Source organism: Mytilus galloprovincialis, chromosome 10 (genome assembly GCF_965363235.1).
Source record: "Mytilus galloprovincialis chromosome 10, xbMytGall1.hap1.1, whole genome shotgun sequence".
Lineage (NCBI taxonomy): Eukaryota > Metazoa > Mollusca > Bivalvia > Mytilida > Mytilidae > Mytilus > Mytilus galloprovincialis.
Window position 1 is genome coordinate 61,587,436 of NC_134847.1, and position 23,613 is coordinate 61,611,048.

At 30.2% G+C, this 23,613-nt stretch overlaps 1 long non-coding RNA gene across 2 annotated transcripts in view; it reads left to right on the forward strand.

Moving 5' to 3' along the window:
• The window catches only part of LOC143048056 (uncharacterized), a 78,437-nt gene that overhangs the window by 33,537 nt on the left and 21,287 nt on the right, over nt 1–23,613 (forward strand). For both annotated transcript variants that reach the window (XR_012969729.1, XR_012969728.1), the window contains one exon: nt 20,962–21,090. This is a non-coding gene — a long non-coding RNA (uncharacterized LOC143048056). The remainder of the gene's footprint in view (nt 1–20,961; nt 21,091–23,613) is intronic.

Below are 23,613 nucleotides of genomic sequence, written 5' to 3' on the forward strand. Positions count from 1 at the left end.
ATTTCCAAACCTATGCAGAGGTTAAGGTCATTAGCAAATGGACATTCTATTCGCAATGGTTGATGTTTTCAACAGGTATCAATTGAATTTCGGTTCAATTTGATACAAAGTATTTAATGTTTTGCTTCCTAAAATGTAACAAATCCCTACTTCGGATGAAATTATGAAAACTACTTTCATATTTTGTAAAACTATTAATATTTTCAAGGTTAAGAAAAAAATGTCTTTACGATTTTTAAATTAATAATAAATAATAATATTTAACTAAATACTTATTTAATGTTACAAACTGTACAATATACTCTTCCATAGTTGTTTGATTTACACTTTTAAGTTGAAAGAATCTAATGACGGGAAACAGATAATCGGACCAATATGAATAAAATTTGAATATACGATCAAAATTAAAGCAGGAAAATCGTTTGAACTATAACAACAATTTTACGAATAATTAATATTTCATTCATGTATAATTTTTGTGATATATGGTAATTTCATTCAAATTAAATAAAGTTGAAGTGTTCTGAAAGTAACAACTTGACTTCGTTTATGACTTTATTACAAAAGAACTAGTATTGTGTTACTGTAAGATTACAATGTATTTATGGGATTTCTTGCTGTTTCAAAGGTAGGAGCTCACTCTGTCATTAACAAATGTAATTAATCTATCAAAATAACCAATGTATTTAATAATTTATTTACCAAAGCTATGTTAACCTTTATGTTAACCCTATAAAAGAGGGACGAAAGATACCAGAGAAACAGTCAAATTCTATAAAAATAATCGATGTATTTAATAATTTATTTACCAAAGTTATGTTAACCTTTCTGTTAACCCTATAATCGTCTCATTCTATTCCGATTCAGCCATTATTTATATGCGATGATTTTTATGCTAGGATTATTGAATATATTGTAGTGATATATATTTTTGAATTTCGTTAGTAATGTATTTAAGAAATATGTATTTATATATTTAAGAAACTTGTACTTTATTTATATTCTAAACGATCGTTATTTGTTTGACGAGTTTGAATATTTTATTTCTACAATAAAATAATGATGGTGCATTATAAGACATAATTTAATTTTTACAATATTCATTTTCTTTTCATCATAAGAACAGAACTTGTTTTGGGTGAAACACTATTTAGTTGCTTAATAATGTAGAATTTTTCAGTTGAGGTTTCAGCTCCCTCAGGCAAAGTCGATCTTAAATGCATTTGACGATAATTATATGACCCTTTTGTTCATATTGATCCGCAACTGTTTCGTTTCTTCCGCATCCTTTCAAATATTCAGTTTTGAGGCTTCCTTGTGAAGGTAAAACCATAATGCACATGTAGCTCTTCCAAGGCAGCACATTTTTAATGTGTTCTTTTTTAAATTTCTCTAATATAAGTTATGGATTTTAAATGAAAGTGTGCTTGTATAATGTATTCTTGTAAAGAATATATACAAATAAAACACATATAAATCAAATGGAATATAGTACCTAATATGCTCTTAAATATTATATTGCCAGACAACTAAAAATGGTTAAGCATTTATCAAAATTGTCCTCTTTCCTTTTACAACTTAACAAAAATATCCCTTAAATATTCCATATATACAAGTTTTGATTTTACATTTTAATTAAATATTTACAAAGCCTGCAATTGTACGTTTAACATTGATAGAATTTGTTAAAGTAGTTTACAATTCATGTCTTCTTCCAATTAGATATCATTACAATGTTTGCTTTGCTTGTAACTAATTACAAAGTTGATATCATTCCGTCTAATATAACATCGCAATATAATTTGCAAAATTCAAAGCGAAACAAAATAGTATTCGTACCGTCATGGTATATGCCATCTAATTTTTAACAATCACTCTGTATTTTATAACGAATCGATATTAAAAAAAATACATTTTACATAAAACAAATTACTGTAAATATTCAAATAATATAATTTCGAATAAAAAAGTACTCAATTATTCAATTATATATTGATTTACACCACGATTTAATGTCAAGAAAATTACCATCATGCGGATTAATTTAAATTTATAATTTTGACAAAGATTTTGAAAAACCCATATCAGACGATAGCTGTGTTGTAGGCAGTTTTTATAGAATAACAGATTATACTTGTTATACATGATGTATTCGTATCATCGTGTGCAGTTATAGAAAATTATATTGAAAATATTATTAAGGGGTGTGTATTAATATTTTCTGTAAATTACCAATAAGAAAATTGTACTTTGAAATGAATGCATTTTTTTTTCAATTGCAAAATTTATATATTCCAAATTAATAGTAGTGACAGAACACATTGTAATTTATTTGTTTTTGTATTTTTTATTTTATTTTCATCACTTTCATTATTATCAATACAATTATTTTATAATCATTATTGTAAAATATATTTGTTTTTATGTTTACTCATTGGAAATGATATATTAAGCTTTAACAATTTCCCACAAACACCTGAACACTTGTTTACTCACAGAGGCTTGATTCTGCGCTAAGCTCAACATATAATAGAAGCTAATTTTACAATTAATTTCAACTTTTCAAGCAAATGGTTGAATCAATACTTAAGGCACCACACTGAGAAAATGAAACATTCAATTTTATCATTCATGTAATGTATAAGCTACCAAATGGCTCAATTAACAACAAATTACAACTCTTGGTGCCACTGGCATAACGGTTCGAATCATTTAGATGAGGATATTAAATTATAACACATTAAGGCGTAAATTGTAGGTCCTAAGGGAAAGAGGATAGGGGATTTTCACAAGTTATGCCGACTTTGTCTGTCCAGATCTGCAGGATTAAGATACATGGTTGCGTGCCGATTCCTTAGACATTTTCTGGATTATTGATCAAATAATTTCGATTTATTTCTAAAATAAAACAGACAATAGTTATGGGTCAAACTGATTACACGTGGTGATGATTTATGTCAGCTGGTATAAAGTATGACAACAAAAATGAGGGGCGGATATCAGTAATTGTTACTTTCATTGATTTTTTAAAAGAATTGTAAAACCCAGCTCCATGCATGCATACATGGTATCTGGAAAAAGTATAAAAATTGATTAGCATCATATTAATTTATTGATATTGTTTAATTCTATTTCCCGTGTCAATGATATATTTTAATGCACAGTTGTCTAAATTTCTATCGCCTTGCATGATATAATTAATCGATTATGATGCACAACTGTGAATAAAGTGACATTATTGTATATTTATACACATTATCTTTTGTTTTTTGTTTAATTTGAATAACAAAGTATTAACAATGATGCTTGATAATTTTGAATTATATCATTAAAACTGTGATAAAGGGGAGAGAACGCGAATTAACAACAATAACTCATATCTTATCTCGTTGAATAACATATGTGGTTAATTTGTTAAATAAATTGCTGGTGGTTTTATTCGGTTTAATATTTATATAAAATCCGTCTATATTTTAGACATCTTAACGAATAGTATAAATCCTGATAAATTTTAACCTCAATTTTATATACTTATAAAATGGTTATAACATATAAAAATATAAAATACATGTATATTAATATTTATATATTTATATATTGCAATGAAAATTTTTTTTGGATAAAAACGCTCCTGTAGTTATTGAAAGAATCAGCAAACATTTGTCTTTTTTTATACAAAGGAGAGAAAAATGTCATGTGGAGAAAACATTTGTGCTGAATAAATAAAAAAAGCAAGCAAGGCGCAATTTAAATTTTATAAACAAAATGTCATTTATATTGATAATTCCTAAAGTATAATATTTTTTCAGTCCGGAAAACTCATTGATGCATTTTTATGCACAATTTCCATTCTATATGGAATGCAACGCTTCATGCTGATTTAAGGATAATATTACCGAAGAAATAGTGTCCACATATTTATTTCAAAAATGCATCAGGACAACTCCTAAGTTTGGTTAAGGTTTTTAATACAAAGCATGCACTACAAAATTAATACATATTAACGTGTGAATATGTGATATCTCGGTTTTGATTTGTGACCCGGATTTGTTTTTTCTATCGATTTATGAGTTTTGAAAATCGGTATACTACTGTTGCCTTTATTATTTGGAATTATCAAAGATTCCATAACAATTATTTGATGATTTTTTTATTGTCAATGTGTATTTCATTTTTTAAACAAATTATTTTAATTGCAAATATTTTCGGGAATCTTATAAATTCTGGATATCTTTTAAATGTACAATTACACTTTTTGTATCATTGATTGTTTTTATACATCTACTTTTAATAACTATTTAAGATTACCAGTCATCGCAGTTTTAAAATCTGAAACTTTAATATATTTTTAATTCTAGATTTTTATTGGTCAAAAATTCTTATTTGCCATTGTTTAAAATGTCTTATTTTTGTTATTCAAATGAAAATGTGAGAGTTAAATTTGATTGTTTTAATCATTTTGATTTTTATGCTTACTAAATCAATAGATAAACAAATAAATAAAAAGATATTAATATAAAATTATCAGTGTGGTTTGTTCACAAAATCAGTGTAAATCTTGAACAGTATAACTGAAAGAGAAAAAAAAAAGTAACACCGAACACTTCATTGTCCCATTAGATGACGTCTGAAACAATATACTTTATATAAAATTTAACCTTCTACAGAGATATTCCTTGCCAATCAACTAATATTCATCATTAGCTTTCGTAAAACTTTCGAACAGAATCTTCCAACTTAACCATACATTTGTATAGTATCTTTTTTATGAATAACAACAATCTTTAAAGTTAATCATGACTAGAAACTCGAGCTCCTGAATATAAGTATAATGTAGCAACTGTCCATACACAAGAACTTTAGGAATGTTGCTATATAAAAATGGAAAGTTTTAAATCGGAAAATTTGATTATTTTTTTTTTACCGTAAAATATGATTATGAAAATGATCTATGGGTACGTGTGGTATTCTTTGTTTCAAGTGTGACAAATACAGTCTCCAACATTGATTTTTTCAGTGAAAGGGTAGAATCTTTAGGGAGTAATGTGATTTTAAACCGAAACGCCTGTCTCTTTGAATTTATCTCGAAAAATCATCTAACATATGTCTGCTACATTGGAATATACGAACAGTTGTCACCCATATACAGATATTATTTAATATTTCTTTGGATAAACACGTCAACGCAGCAAACACAATAAAAAGAAAGAGTTGGTACACAGAAAATAACCATTATCTGAACACATAATGATCTTTACAATGTGACTTCATCATATACATGATATGGAAATAATTATACTATACATATATACATATACATATATTTCACGTGCATGAATTCAGTCATGTTGGTCTTCTCATAAAATATCATGATACACTAATGCATCTAAAGATATATAGTGGATGTTCTCCAGTTTAATAACTTTTTTATAGAATTATTTCCTTGATGATATATCTCTCTTACATTTCACTGTAAGAAATTTTAAATATTTTGTATTTTTTTATCAAATGTTTATATATATATTTTTTTTATGTTGGATATCGCATTCATTCAAAATTCATCCATTCATTCAATACATGCACATGCACATACTGTTGGAGAGCTGTTGTTTACATCTGTTATAAAATACCATATACTGCATAATTAATTTATTTAGAATATTTTTCAGATTTCATAGTTTAAATTATGAAAATATTATTTAATACTTCCCTGTTGAATAAAATATTTAAGCTCATATTAATGATTAAGTCATTGACTCAATTAAAATAGTTAAAACAATTTAGCAAAGCCGATGGTAAATTTTATATCTCATAAATAAATGGTTGATCTGAATGATTTATTTTATATAATTTGATTCTAAAATCTAAATGAGTACATTTACAGTATTGTGTTAAATGCATACATTTGTAATTTCACTATAATAACTGTTCTCATTTAATGTTCCTTCTGTGCAACAAGCATCCGATTTTACCGTGATCTGCTATTTCTGTTACAACAGACTTCAGGTTTCCTCGGATCTTTTAGCTCTGTGCCAACAAGTATCAGGTTTCATCGATATCTTTTTTTCTGCTGTAACAAATGCAATAGATTTTACCGTGATCTTTTAATTTCTTTGGCAACAGTTATCGTGTTCTGTTACTTCTGCGCAAACACACATAATGGTTCATCGTGATCTGTTAGTTCTAAGACACTTTGCATCCTATTTTATCGTGATTTGTTACTTCTGTGAAAACAGGGATCAGATTTCAACCTGGTCTGTTATTCTGTTACAACATATTTCTTTGTAATATTTTATTTCTCTGCCAATAAACATCAGATTTCACCGTTATCGTCTTTTCCTTCTGTGACAACACACATCAGATTTCACCGGTGTATGTTCCTTTTGTGACAATGTATTAACACATATCCTACTTCACCGTGATCAGATCCGTCGTCTGTGACAACAGGCATCATATTTCACAGTAATATGTTTCTCCTCTAACTACAACAACAGGCCTCATGTTTCACAGTAATTTGTTCATCCTTTGACAACAGGCATCAAAATCACCGGTATCTGTTCCTTTTTTGACAACAGGCATCAGATTTCACAGTGAAATGTTCCTCCTCTGATGACAGACATCATATTTCACAGTGATATGTTCTTCCTCTAACAACAGGCATCATGCATCATATTTCACAGTGATATGTTCTTCCTCTAACAACAGGCATCATGCATCATATTTCACAGTGATATGTTCTTCCTCTAACAACAGGCATCATGCATCATTTTCACAGTGATATGTTCCTTCTCTGACAACGCATCAGCTTTCACAGTGATATGTTCCTCCTCTGATGACAGGCATCATATTTCACAGTGATATGTTACTCCTCTGACGACAGGCATCATATTTCATAGTTTCATGTTCCTCTTCTGATGACAGACATCAGATTTCACAGTGATATGTTCCTCTTCTGACAACTGGCATCATAGTTCATCGGTATCTGTTCCTCCTCTAACAACAGGCATCATGCATCATTTTCTCAGTATTATATAAAGGCAACAGTAGTATACCGCTGTTCAAAACTCATAAATCCAGGGACAAAAAACAAAATCGGGGTAACAAACTAAAACCGAGGGAAACGCATTAAATATAAGAGGAGAACAACGACATAACACCGAAACGTAACACACACAGAAACGGACTAAGCATCAGACAAAACACCACGAGAATAACAAATATAACATGAAAACCAAATACATGAATTTGGGATAGACAAGTACCGTGCCACGTCTGATCTCAATATCTCAAAAATAAGAGAAAACTCCTCTGACAACAGGGATCAGATTTCACAGTGATATGTTCCTCACCTGACAACAGGCATCATAATTCATCAGTATAAGTTGGGATGGTTTTACAACATGCATCAGATTTCTCCTGTGGATGATTCGTTCTGTTATCTCTCCATTCTGTGACTACATGCATCATGTTTCTCTGACAGTTGTTCCTTCTGTGACAAACGCTATCAGATTCCCCCTTTTTTATTTCTCGACATTACTAGAAACAACAAAGAAATCAAACATTAAAAGAGAAACTAAAAAATAATAAGACATTTCATGCATGGATAAAAAAATGTTGATATGTGTGCAAAAATTGAGGGGGAACTTTCACCAAGATAAACACATGTAATTGTATACTCCTACTAGCACCACACCACTAACATTAAAGCGCTCTCCTACTTATACATTTTATCATTGTAAAAACAGTGGTACGGATTAAAGACAACCAAGCAAGAATGGGTTTTTGTGTGTTTGTTTTTCTGTTACTAAAATGCTAACGTTTAGTGTTTGCCAGTGTGCTGTTATGTTGGGGAATTCACACGAGATGGAAGACATGAATCAAGTTTTTTATCTGGAAGTTATTCGAACCTTATTGACTAATGATTTTGACAAACTGGACACATTTTATACGATTGAGAACTATGCCTGATTATTGTTCAACTAATGGTATTTGACGGCCAATGATATCTTATTTCCCAATGGTCTTATTGATAATTCTAGGAAATCAATCTCATACGGCAAATCGAACTTCACACGCTAACCTGGCTGACCTTTTAGAAGCTGGAACATGTTTTTACCATCCATTACTAGTGTTATGAATGGAGGAAGTAAAGAATTTGGTCGTTTGATTAGGTAGATCCATAAAAAGGGGGAGATAATTTGCCAATGTATTTGGAAAGCATTACCAGTAGTTCAGTTCTCAAAAAACAAAAATAGATATATATTCCAAATATGTAAACAATGCAATGTCTAATTATCAAACATAAGCTGTCTTTAGCCCTTGCTAAAACCATACGTCACTAAAGATTTAACAATTCGATATACAAAATCTAGACTTGGTTATACGCAAGTTTTTAGGTTTTTGCAATAAGAAATATATATTATACATACACTGCAAATTAAAAGTAATTCATATCGAATTTTCTTTGTTTAGTCCGCATTTTTAGCGAACAAAAACGCATAAAACTTGAAAAGATATCGATTATAACAGATAAATATTCTTATATTTAGCAAAATATTCATATATGCCCTTTCCAAAAAAAATCAGAGCATACATAATATGGGAAATTCATTCCTTCATATCATTGTTTCAGAATATTTGATAATTTCATGTTGTTTCATTTCTTCGTGGTTTTTCTTTGAACCTTTGTTCTACATAATGATGATGACCAATTTGTTCTTAACTATTTTGTGTAGTATTGTTAATCTTCCCCTGATATCTGTGATTATGATGTTTATATATTAGTACTAGAAACCCCTTTTAAAATTATCTGAAATTGCTCAACTTGAAAAAGATATTCAGACCCACTTTCCGTTCTACAGTTAAGGATTCGTGGAATTGGGGAAAAAATCCAGAAAACTCTACACAAAAAAATGACCATAAAAATACTCTGATTTTAAGTTATAATTGATCTGTTTGTGTGTCAAATACTGCTTTTCGGTGATTTATTGAATCAATATGGTTGTACTCTTCCCTATGTTCCTGAAATATTTGCCACAAGGCGTTAAGCAAACTACCATCTATCAATCATTTAACGACTGAATTATTCGGTTTATTAATATTCTAAGTATTTAGATATAGTATTTGTTAATTCTACCATGTTGGTTTGCCTTTCCTTCAGTTTCCATTTTAAATAGCTACTTCTACTGTAAACAAGAGCTTTCCATACAACCAGTTTTTCTTTGATAATTTTGAAACCTTATTATTTTTTTCATATCAGAAGTTGTTTTCTAAATGTAGTGAAAAAAATATATTGAATGTTGTTGACTGATGGCACAATCAAATAACCACGTGGTTTTTGGTAAATAACGAAATTATGAATGGACATATGAAGCAAAATATCCCTTCTTGAATTTATGGAGATTTATTCAGTAAGTGGTAAACTATTTTTATGCACAACAGGGGTAAACAATAAAAACGAAAATCCTATCAGATAAACGTTTGTTGTATCGATCTGAATTTTCACGGAAGTTATTTAGTATTCAAGGCAAATATGCAACGAGTTAGGGACTTCATGAAAATTCAGATTTAATTTTCTTCCTCGACAATAGGGTAATGTGCATTCTGGTCATTTTTAAATCCGTCGATTATATTCCTTTAAGCTATTTCTGGGGAGTTACGGGCTCATCTTACATTCATATTATTCATGAAGACGGTAATTCATATTGTCCAAAGCCGAAAATTGGAATGGACTTGCGGCGCTCAAAACCTCCTTAATAGATGTCTGCTGAATTTTAACGTCTTATTTTGGTAATCTGATATGCGAATCGTCTCAGAATAAATTCATGAATATTTCTCACCTTATATCAGTATTTGAAAATCAATTGTAGAGACGAGAACGTCTTTTACTTGTAAGGATATATTTAGGCAAAATGTCCCACAACAGAGAAAGATATTTGGATGCATTCTTTTCGTTTTCTATAACCATTTTGGATATATTATGACATTATAAGGAGGTTTATTTGACGAGCCGTTCCATGTATTCGAAGCTAAAGTTTTTAACCATTTTGGAATGTATTATATTTGACACTAAAGTGGAATATTTAGACTTTTAAATAAGATTATGTTTGAAGATGAAGAAACTAGAGCACTTACTTATTTTCCGGCTTCTGATTGGATGTTAACAGGTATCAATACTTTGAAAAATTCTGTAACACGAATGTTTTTAATGAGCGTCAAACAGATTGGAATCTTAAAACTTTATTTTTTTTAAAGTACCACGTGCAATTAAACATGTTTGAACATTTCTGATTTTTTTTATAAATTAGTATCGGTAACGTAAGACAGATTGATATACGAAATAAAAAAAAATGTAAATATTATTTTTCCTTCATTGTTAATATAAGAAAGTACATGCATGATTTATTTCACGTGGTTCATTTGTTTTACATAACATATATTAAAAAAAACATTCTATTATTTCCGATTATTATGTATTTTTATTTAGTTTAATATTCTAGTTGTAAGTTTGTGTTCATGTGTGTGTGTTTTGTTTGTTTGTGAATAGAATATTGTGTACTTACAAAAACTCAAATTAAGATAACTTGTCCAAGGTGGATATATATTGTATCTAGAGGAATTGCAAGCGCATTCTCTAAGAAGTAAAAGATATATTAATCTTAAATAGGGAGCATTTATCGAAATCTGTATATACAAATAACCATCGCTTACATTTCAATACATATAATATCATAGATAAAAATTAAAATACATATATTGTAAAAAAAATTGATGTATATTTTTTGTTAACGATATTTGTGTGACCAAGAGTCCAAAATATTTAAGGAAAATATGACGTTTCTGTGACCGATCATTTGGAAAATGTTCTTAATTTGAATAGACCGTTTACAGGTTTTCATGACTCTGTTACAAATAATGTTGAAAATGAAAGAATTGTAAAGAATGTACATGTATATGAATTTATTAAAGAGTCTAAGAGGTATCTAATTGTGTAATATAGCATATTATAAAGTGCAAATACATGCATATTGTGTATAACCATTCACATCATCACACACCATCTCTTCACAGTTCCAATATTTTATATATATATATATAATTTATTGTTTGTATGCATGCTTTGTAAATATTATATTGTTATACATTGTTATGGGAGAAGACTATATAAGTTTGATTAAGTTGCATCTCATCCCTTTTGCACATTTAAGCAAATAAAATATGTTTAAACTGAGTGCCCCGAAATGACAATGTAAAACAATTTGTAATTTGCTTTTTGCTTATTTAGCATTTTCTTTTACTGATTAGTGTACTAAGTTATAATAGTTTTGATATCATTCTTGTGAAGTTGGAAAGATAAAGTCGTTGAATATTAAACAGTTGCGTATGCTTTTATATTGTTTGTCATGTGGTATTATCCATGTAAGCTAACAGATACATACCTTTGATTTTTGTCTTTAAAAGGAGTGTTTTATCAATTTCACTTGACTTTTTTAATTATCTTTTCCCTAGGTTTGATAATGGAGTTTCTTCTTTTATTCTGCTTTTTCTTTTGTTACATTTAATCACCAACATGTATTATGTTTTAATATGCTGCGCTGTTCTGCATTGCTACTTTTGTATGTTAATAATGTCTGAATTAAAAATATCGACTTTCTCACGTAGAAAATTTTAATACTTTTCCTAAGTTATTATAAAAAGACTTAACTTTCTTTAATATTATGTTCTATTTAGAACAAATTTTACTACTTGACTAAGCAGGACATATTAGTACAAGAACACATTTGATGATGACTATAGGGCAAAATGTAATGAGTTCAATTATAGTGAATAATACAAGGCCTTTTTCTAATGATAGGACTTAATACCGCGTTATCAATTCTATATCAGTTTAATATTTCCGCACAATTTCACGATATGAACAACCAATATCTATAAATTAAGAGTTAACGCGTCGCTGCTCGCCAACTAATTCATTTTGGCTTTAGATAGATATATTTTATAGAGAAATTAACGATAAAACTTGAACTTTGATATGGATAACTAATGACCAGACTAGAGACTATGACCCGAAACGGACACTAAAAACTGAAAACGGCCATTGTCCTTTGTTATGGTCGACATTTCAATTAATTTACTGTATATGGTCATCTCTCACTAATATATCTTTCATTTTCAATATTTTTCGCCGTTTAAACGGGTAATAAGGCATGCAATTGAAATTGCTTCAATCAAATAACCATTTGGTACAATGTGTCAATTCATCAAACTAGAATCGACGTTATCAATATCCACCAAAGAACAAAGCCCTTCACACGATTTATCAAACCCTACAGAAAACGAATAACGTTCAGAGAGATGACAGCTGAGTTTTCTAATAATCCTTACAAATCTCCGGGACTGTAACAAACAAGACATTACCGGTTGCTGACAGGCTAACACGTTTTCTTCTGTGTACCTCTCATTTAAACCATATGTTTAGTTGGAAACAAACATTGTTGTGAAAATTTGACTCAGAAAAGGTGAAAAAGAAGAAATGTCACTTCGTTATTTGAAGGAAAACTTACCAACAAAAGCTGTTTTGAACTATGAAATGGTATAGTTATAATAACCAACATTAGAACAAAGCCAAATAACTTTTCAACCACCTGAATAAAAAGTATGCTCCTGAACATCTTCTAATCTTGCTGTGTACCATATGGTTATAAAACAATAATTAAAATACAGAATTGTATGGTATGAAAAATGATGAGTACGGGTCAAATATATGGTGTTGCTGTTGACATGCTTAAACTGGTTTCTTATAAAACGTGTACTTGGTTTGATTCACACAAGTTTTCAAGTTTATATGTAAATATGTATTGTTAAAACTTGTGACACTTGAAGAAGGCCATTTGTTGAGCCGAAATATTTGTCAGCACGATTTAATAACAACATTTTCGTATTATAACATCTTATATCAGTACCGTTGTGCAAATCTTTAGACTGATATATATATATATATATATATATAATAAAGGATCTCAACGAAAAAGTATAAACTTTCGAATGATTGATTGATTGTGTATTGCTTCACGTTCATTGGCAAATATTTCATGCATGTTATGACGATATAAACCTTTGACAATGCAAAACTAAAGAAATGTCTTGAGACTGGTATAAAATACTAAAAATAGTACAAATTATCGGATCAATCATTAAAATGTTTAATGTTTTGATCTTATGGTATCCCAGTGATTGTTTCCCACAATATTGTTAGAACTTTCCACACAATTAGACATAAATTTAATTTATCTCCGTAGGAATCTATCCCTTGTTCAGTATTCTAAACCAATGTAGTAAGAATATCACTGGTTTTCCATATAATAGTTTTAAAAGGTATGCCACCGAGGTATTGCTTTCTGAAGTTGATTAAAACTGTACGTTGTCGTTTGTGTCGTAATTCTGTGACATGCTGTCACATGGTCCTTTATTCGAAGACAGCTGGATCTTTGATATGCATGAACAAATTTTTGTTCGGAATCTTTCTTCTATCCGTCAGCATTTCTTGCCAGTCTTGACAAACAATTCCATGCTCAGTAGGATTAAGCTGTTTTTAATTAATTTCAGGAAGATATCATTTAAAATCCCTTTGCAAAATGACCAACGGTAACCGATTTAGAATGGTGTCACTTTTCTTGATCTTCTTATCTTTGTAGCAGTTATACACTTGCTTAAACTTCTTGTGCCACCGAAATTCACTAAATGATATCAGCGGATTTTCTATTAACGTTTCGTATGTGGTATTTAACTGCAGAAGACATAAGCTTTTTCACACGTTATTTATCATGCTTAGCGTTAAAAAGTGCCATTTTTGTAATAAAAATACGCATACCTCCCATATATCTGTAAAATTTAATCCTTCATGGTTATTAGAAAATAAATCGTAATATAGGTAAAAATATGGATATAGCAGAGCATCGCGGAAAGACATTAGTTTCCTAGTGTTATTTTAATAAACTGTTACTAAACTGGGAGTATACAGATAATTATTACTTATTAAGAGTACACAAGAGATTATGATTCTACAAAAGATGGCTTTTAAATGTGATGTTTACGTAGTCATGTTCGTCATGCAGTATAACTACATGTAGTTCATATGTAGCTAAATATACAGATACATGTAAAGCTAAAACAAATCTGACAATTTTATCGGTCATTGGCCAGTATTTTGGGCATACGTATATACAGCCAAAAATTATTGATCAAATCACTATAGAATTGTGAAGAGATTTTATTTGAATTATTTCTAGAAAAAAGTTTTTACCTTTAAGTTATTTATCTGGGGACCCATTTGCTATACAGTCTTTGAGTGTTCTCTTCTATTTGCTGAAATTTTATGTACGGTATTTGAAATTTGAGGGAGTACATGTATATGATAGTATTGGTTTACTAGATGTCAAATAATTCGTTGATGAATGCTTAGTCGAACATATGTATTGCATATAACATATGTAAACCTATAAGAGTTCATAGTAATTTAAATTTGAAGTAAGCATCGTAAAATGGATGTATGTTTTAATGTCTTTACTGTAGACTGATAATCAAATTTACTTATTGAAAAAAAATAATAATTGATAATGATTATAATCGTACTGGTGTCGACAATGGCGTTCAAATTGATTCAAATCTGAAAAAAGTCTGATTTATTTTCCTGTATTGAAACTTTGTACTTATTAACCTTTTGGCAGCGCATGATCATACCATTCGGCACTGTTTATTATTTTGCTGTATAGAAAATACTCAAAGTGCAGCCGTTGATATTATGGTGTAGGATGGCATAATTTTAGATAAATTCCAGTAATAATGTTGTCCTTACATAATCTCTTGTTAACCACTGTGTAGAATGCAAATTGTTGGGCATTGGCTATGTTTCGTTTCGTTCAGAAGTCAAAACTCATGGACAAAAATACGAACGTGGCATTCCATATATGTAGAATTAGATCAATGCATGTCAATTATAGATAACCATATAACCACTGCATGATGATGTGTGTAACATTGGGTAACAGAGCTTTTGTTTCATTGAACTATATATACCACATATCTCCTTATATGGGTAGTAGTTTTTCATTTAGATCCAAAATAGCTGCATAGGAATACATTTATGAGAATATCCTTAGTAAGTTAATTACTAAACATTACAGTATTACTTTTTGTAGTTCAATAATCGAGCTTGAACTGTCTGTACTATTATGTATATGAATCCTAGCTTCGAATTTATAATCAACCCAGTAGCAATCATTTATATTTGCATGTCTTTAAGAAATTGTGAAAAAGATATCAACGAAACTCAACTAGGAAAAGAAGATAACTAATAGCAACAATTAGTTTTGAAATGCAATTAGGCTAGGACGATAGAAAAAAGTTGAAGATCCAAAAGGGGGTATCAAAATTTATAAACCAAAGAGAGAACAACAAAATTTATAAACCAAAGAGAGAACAACAAAATTTATAAACCAAAGAGAGAACAACAACATCATGGTCACAAACATAGCAATGGTGAAAAACTTGTATACATATTCAAAATAAACAAATAAAAACAATCGTTCACAAATAAAAATGCACCATGTGGTCACTGCCCTTACAAACAATGACAGTATTCTGACATTGTTTATAAAGATTCATTGGAGCAGATTGAGTAAATAACTTGTTTGTACTAAGAACCATCTGGTATAACGTTTGTTTTAAAACTAATTCGAATTATACAGAGAGTTTTGTGAGCAACCTTCTCACACTAAAGCGTTTCCGTTGCAGGTGGTTTCAGAGATATGATTCGGTCGCATTAGATTTTATGGACTTCCCCCTTTTTGAATAAAAACTTGGGGCTTCGGTATTTTTGTTGATATTTTTTGTCTGTATTATTGCTGTTTTCCTATCGCAGAGATCCTCTTTATTTAGTCTATGGTGTTTACATGTCTTAGTTAATTCTAAATATATATCAGGGCATGTTCTTATTATGGCGACATCCCTGAACCACCGTCAGACAATTGCAGTAAGGATGAGGGAAAGCAACATATCTTCGATGGTATTAAACGAGTTTACACTGTCTTGTGTTAAGGGAAGACTGGTATCGGCACCAGATACAAGCTGAACAGGGTCTTCTTTCCCCGCTGATTCTGCCAAGCCCGTTTCCTTGGCTGTGGTTTTGCTAGATAGTATATAGGGACAGTGGAAATCTCGTTAAATATCCTTGATACATACTTCATTTGTCTGACCCAGTTAAGGCGGGATCTTGTAACCATGTGATCGTCTTCCTTTTGAACGGCGACTTGTTGATGTTTAATTGTACAACTTTTTGTCATTAGTAGATATCTACATATTGTTGTACTTTTGGCAATCATTGTCTTAGGTTATATATCTAGAAGTACATAAAACTAACCACAGGTTTTCTTGTTTACAGACCATTTTCAAAATAGTTATGAAATTGTTACATATTTCTTTTCACACGGACAGTCACATTTAAAGATCAATATTAATTGCTTTTTTATTGTTGAGTGAACAAATAATGAAACAATTAATAAGCCAACTAGGTACGAATCTACTGCGTTTTATGTCCTGGTGTATTATTGCAGACCTTTTAAATCCGGTTTTATCATCTAGTCCTAGCTCGCACGTGTGCTACAGCTATTTTATCTTTTCATCCAGTGTTGAATAGAAATCTTTTAATGTCGCCCATATTGCACGCCTGATAAGAATACTCTATTGACACAGAAGACTAAGGTGAAAGCAAGTGGAAAATTTCTTAAGAAGAAATGTACTCAAGGGGCACTATTTAGGAAACTGTAAATTGGATTAAAATCTTAATATTTGTTTATGGTTGTTTTTTAATAACTTTTCAAATAAATTCTTTCAAATTACTTTGAAATTTGTCCGTGGAGTTATTTCAATGGTTTTCTATTATGTTGAACTGCAAACGTGAAATACAAACGTATAGACAAATACTAAAAGAGGTAATATGAAATATGTATTGATCTGAACTAGCCCTGTCTACATCAAATGCATAAAAAGAAATTGAAAACTAGTGACAATGAATGTCCTTTTTATAGGGTAAAGTTTTTAAAGAAAGGAAGTTTGCACTATTATGTACACCGGTGTTCAAGAAAAGGGTAGCCAGCCCTATTCTGTCCACCGTTCTTTTAAGAAAAGGGTAGCTAGCCCTATTCTGTCCACCGTTCTTTTAAGGAAAGGGTAGCTAACCCTATTCTGTCCACCGTTCTATTAAGAAAAGGGTAGCTAGCCCTATTCTGTCCACCGTTCTATTAAGAAAAGGGTAGCTAGTCCTATTCTGTCCACCGTTCTTTTAAGAAAAGGGTAGCTAGCCCTATTCTGTCCACCGTTCTATTAAGAAAAGGGTAGCTAGCCCTATTCTGTCCACCGTTCTATTAAGAAAAGGGTAGCTAGCCCTATTCTGTCCACCGGTCTGTTAAGAAAAGGGTTGCTAGCCCTGTTCTGTCCACCGTTCTATTAAGAAAAGGGTAGCTAGCCCTATTTTGTCCACCGTTCTATTAAGAAAAGGGTAGCTAGCCCTATTCTGTCCACCGTTCTATAAAGAAAAGGGTAGCTAGCCCTATTCTGTCCACCGTTCTATTAAGAAAAGGGTAGCTAGCCCTATTCTGTCCACCGTTCTGTTAAGAAAAGGGTTGCTAGCCCTGTTTTGTCTACCGTTCTATTAAGAAAAGGGTAGCTAGCCCTATTCTGTCCACCGTTCTAATGAGAAAAGGTAATTTAGACTATTGCGTATACCGTTGTTTCAATCTGTTTATTGCATGTTGCATTGCCATCACCTGTTTATAATCTGATAGCTTTTGAATCTCTTATTATTTTGTTCCAAAAAATTACCTTTGTCTAATACTATATACATGTATACTGTAATTAATTTTAGGAGAAGTATCAATGTAACAGCGTCTTTTTTAATTCTCTGAACTTATGTCAAGTACAAGAAAACCAAATCTGAAGAAGCTTTGCTCTTTTATAAAAAATATTTATACTCGTGTTTGTACTCCTGGCTTTAACTAATGTACTAATCTCTCTCACTTGTTTTGTACATATTGTAAATATTTATTGTTTGTATTTATTATCTCTGTACCAATGTACGGCAATCAAAGTCATGAAATATTGTACACCATTCACAAACCACCAGCAACACCATGAAAACATTCAAAGACTTGATAGATTGTTTTGGTACACAAGGGACGGTAAATCTCTAACTCATTCATGTTATTAATGTATTAATTTATTGCTCATTAACCTGTGTTGTTAAAACACATTATATTTAATTGAGTACCTTGCCTTCACAGCAGAACATTATATTATATATTCACTATGTTTACCCCAGCGTATTAGAAAAAGAAGTGGCATACTGAACATAATGAGATTAAATACAGTGTGTATGTATAAAATCTTCATATTATGAATAATTTAAAAAACGTGATTCTTGATTTCCAATGCTTAAATAAAAACAAAAGACTGCATGTGTTAAAACCTTTTCCAGCTTCAGTAACCATATTAATTGAATAATATTGAAGAAGCATGGCTGATTTGTATCAAGTATTTATATAAATAATTTGCTAAATATTATGATGAAAAGGCATACTTAATTTTCTCTTTTTGTCCTTATTTTACATAAAAGTTACAATTTATTAATGAATTATTTTTTTCATTTCTGTTTTTTTGTATTATTATACTATCAATGATGTTAATTATCGTTGAGGATTTTTTTGGAGGTATTTATCAGCATTTATAAGCCTAAAAGTGCATACCAAGATACATTTGAGTTTAATCATTATTTTCATCATTAAATTCCGGCAGAGACAGAGACAGAAAAATAATAATTTTAAAGAATATTTAACTACTTTTACAAATCTTGAATAATGTAATGACAAACTGGTGCTCAAAAATATATCATATTTTTTCCAGACTAGGGTAATATTGCATAAGCTCGATTTAATTAAGAAATACTTGCCAAATTTTATAGTTCACAGAGTGGCAAACGAATTTCTCCCATCTATATTTTTTACTCGTTGCGTGCGTATTTTTTGTGAAACTGAAGAAAAAAACGATGAAATTTCCGTCTTTAATTGAAAGTTTCATTGCTATATTGTACAATACCACGCAATTTACTTGTTGTAGTTCAAATGAAAAAAAGATTTTATTGTAAATTCTATTCCTCGAGAGGCTAGAAAATAAATGAAATGAAACTTAAAGGCGGAATACATTACCGCAAGTTTCTTGGCCTAACACCTGTATCGATAATTTAAAAAAATAAGAAGATTACAACAGTTGATTGAGTTTTGACTAGGATCATGCTGGGCCGATAATATCCATACTAACACTAACATGTGTGTAACATTTCTCTATTATATCCATCTTGCAAGGATAAAGTTGTACTTTTATTGACAAGGAACAATGTATGCATTTAACAAGAGTATAATGGACCGTGATCGAATCTTTCCATAGTGACTCTAACATATGCTGCAATTGTTTCATTGTGTCATGTTTGTTCAATATTTACTTTGCTTTGAAAAAGAATATTTATTCATCTTTTGACTTTTGTTTTAAAGCAACATATTTTGTATTTTATTTTGTCTATTGTATAATTTATCATTTTTATTACCGTCTGAACTCAATTTAAAAGAATTCAGCTTCTTTGCACCAACTATGATCTATACCAGACAGTTTTATGTCATAAGGTGCTTTGAACATTTTATAACCATTTATTATTCACACGATGGGAAAACTAAATCAGCTTTCCCACTACATATTTAATTTGTCGAAAATTAAAATCAAAAAGATACTTAGGATCAAACACATTTTAAATATATGTATTTACATTTAGCAATATTTGGTTTTTTTTATCTAGTAGTTAGATAGTTATGTTACACCTTCGCATTTCTTCTTACATTGCCTGTTGTTATACTGCAAGTTCAAAATATGCAGATATATCCTTACAAACAAGTCCTTTGAACATTCTATTAGACAATGTTAATGTCATTGTAATATCTTTCATTTGTTCTTGAAGCGGAATGATTCTGAGGGCGAAAGACAAATGCCAAATTACTATAAAAAAATCAACAAAATTATGAAAAACATATTTCCCTGACTTGTCTAAGCATGTAAGGCCCTGACGTCAAGTTATGAGCGTCATTGATGAACCTTGTGTAGACGAAACGCACGTCTGGCATACTAAATTATAATCCTGATACCTTTGATAACTATTCTTTAAATCAGAGTTTTTCATAAGTTGATGGTTAAACTATTAATGTTTTGGAAATCATACAGATATCTGATGGTTTGAAACATGCACAGTCTTGGAAAGCCTATGAACCTGATTTTCTTTTTACCATACCTTATCTATAAGATAGTGCTGTTTAATTTGTATTTATTTATCAAATTTGTGTAATATCATCATCCATGTGGTACATTGTAGTTCTGTATATGGTACCGGAAGTGTGACTGCTATGAATCTGAATAAATGTACAGAAAATGGCATGAAAAATAAAACAATCAATTCATTTTCAAAACGAATGGGGAATAATAATATTCCTTTAAAGACATATTACACAAGATTATACCATAATAGTAATATCGGCCTTTTTTTAGTTAAACATGTGGTTATATGAAAAACCATTGTCCAAAGTCTAATTTCCTTCAAAGTTTTTACTCGTTGCAATTGCAAGAAACTCTTTCTGTCTATCTATAAATTACGGTTGCAAAGTTAAACCAAATAAAAATAAATTGAAGTGATTTTTACACGTGTATTTAAAGTTGCATTTACAACAAAAATCATTATCAATATATATTTGACAGGTTTACAATCTTCATGCAATGATTTGTGCATTTGTTTGACGGTTCATTTGAATAATTACATTTAGATTCGATATATATGTCATTAAATCTGAATTTTTAACCATTTGAAATTTTCAGGTATGATGCTTCACTATAAGACAACTTAAACGTGGAATTATGGTGTTTTCCTGGCGATTTGGTATGAATACTGATGAGAAGCGGTCACTTCAAGGCGCACCTGTTGACAGAATAGTCATCAATACATGTGTAAGTAATTTATATATTTATAAAAAGGTGTCACCTAATTCATCATTTTTATAAATTATCAATATTTTTTCATGTTTTGTCAGGTTCCTCTAGCATGACTGGACTACAAAACATTTTCATTTTAATGTCAAAATCTGACTTATGTTTTATATCTGTATTTTTATTGATCACTTTAAATTTGATATTTTGTCAAATTAATTACAAAAAAAAAACACCTCAAAAGTCATGATATCTTGGGAAACAACAGAATAATGCCGATTGTTCAAATCTGTCTTCCGAAACATGATGTTTTTGAACAGTAAATGTTTTAATACATTTATCCAATGAAACTGACGTATCTTGACTTGGTAAGGCTGCAAACGTATTGTACCATACAATTGAGAACGGAAATGGGGAATGTGTCAACAACAAATAGACAGTCAACGGCCATCAAAAAGAACTTCAAAACAGCGAGAAAATCAAGCACCCAGAGGCTTGCTTCTTCCAAAATGTGCATCATATATTCAGATGAACTTGACACAACATAAATAAGACATCACCCAACAAACCAAATTGCTGAACAAATGCAATCTTAACGTACATGACAAATTAAATTGATAATAATATCTAACCTAAACAAGTTGGGGATCAATCAAACAAAGAAAACTATAAAATATGAGATCAACAATAACCATGCAATTGTAAGCAAAGTATGAACACAAGTCACACTTGTTGTTTTAAAAAAATGTTGCCTTGAAAGCATCCCGTACTAAGCTACATTGTTTGAAAACCTTTGCAATATATATTTTTTTTTAATCTTGCTTAATTTGTAGAGAACAAACAAGTAAGACCAATTGCGCGATTGTTATCTATATAGTTACAAGATTCGAACGCAACTTTTTATTTTATCTTTTTATCATATACAACTTTCTTTTAAACAAAAAGAAACTATATTGGAAAATTCTAATGAAAACTACATATCTTGTAGAATATTTACATATATCTTCATTCATAGGTCGTTCTAAGCACAAGAGCAGTTCCATTAACCCTCAAATTTCCCAGTAAACGATGCAATTATATAAATGACAACTTAGTGTTAAAATAAATCAATATAAAGCTTTGGATTTGATCTTTTGGTTTAGAGGCAGATAAACTTCTAATTGATTTAGATCAAAATTGACAAGAATTAAGATATAACCCGTTATTTGTCAAAGAATAACAGCTGTTCTAGTTTCGTCTGATGACCAACATCGGTCATTATTGTCCGTAATTTTGTTACACTACCCACAAGTCGAATACGCCAAATTAGAGTTCCCAGAGGACGGAATTACGAGAAGCCGTAACTTTATATTAACGGTTCATTAGTGCGTAAATTCTGTTTGTGTAATTGCGGCATTAACACAAAGCAGAAAATTTGCAATATTCCGAGTGATTTTCACGTCCGGGTCAATCAAATAATAGACGCTTGCACGATCATATGAAAGTCTCTCTTCCAAAAGTCGCATTCAATGCATGGAATTTTATTATTTTAGAAAAAAAACACGTATCTGTAGTGTTTAAAGTAATCAAATATTTAGAATTTGAAAACCAGACACATTTTTCTCATTTTTGACAACATTATCAAATCACTTTCAACACTTTCGAAAAGTGAAATCACAAAAATACTGAAATCCAACGAAAAAGGCAAAATGAAAAGCTCAAACAAACCAAACACATCTATAGGATGACATTCGCACAAATAATTACATAGACATATTAGTTACGAAATTCGATAGATCTTTAGATCATTTTTTTTTCTCATAAAAATATAAAATGCCGTGACATGTATTTTCGTTCCACGCAGTTATCGAGTTCTGACAATTATTTTCTTCATTGATGACAGATGCAATACTTTCAGGGAATAACAGTTTTAACGTGCAGGAATATTCCTTCCTGTGGTATATTAAATGAAAAAAATATATATCAATGACATTGTAAAAGTTACTTCTTCAAACTGAGTTTGAATTAATGCAATAAAATATTCTAGGTGTCTTTTTCTTCATGTTTGGATACATCAAAATCACAAGAAAAAAATGCATATTAAATTAACGACAAAAGAAACGAAGTATTCGTTGCATATTGTATAATGGAACCCTTTTTACTGTATACACTTCTTTTCAGGAGAGTTTTATATCTATAGATCTCAATAATGACAATCGTTATATGTAACTGGTAAATTATTGAGTCGGGGATTTCGTCCCCAAGACATGTTAAACAACATTTGCTAAATTCTCTTATTGATACAACCATTTGACTTGGAGTTTTGGCTGTGTTTGTAGAAACTCTATCACCAATAGGATATCACATCGTATTTAACGGTGATGTTGTGATTTAAGGTCGCAAATTCAGAAACTATTATGTAAAATTGTTGCTCCATTGAATAAAAATGTTCTTAACGGTTATAAATATATCAATGTAGTAATATCTTTGATTTTGTTTTTATCGATACTTACATTAGTTTTATTTTTTATATTTTAATACATGACATATCATAGTATTGCTATC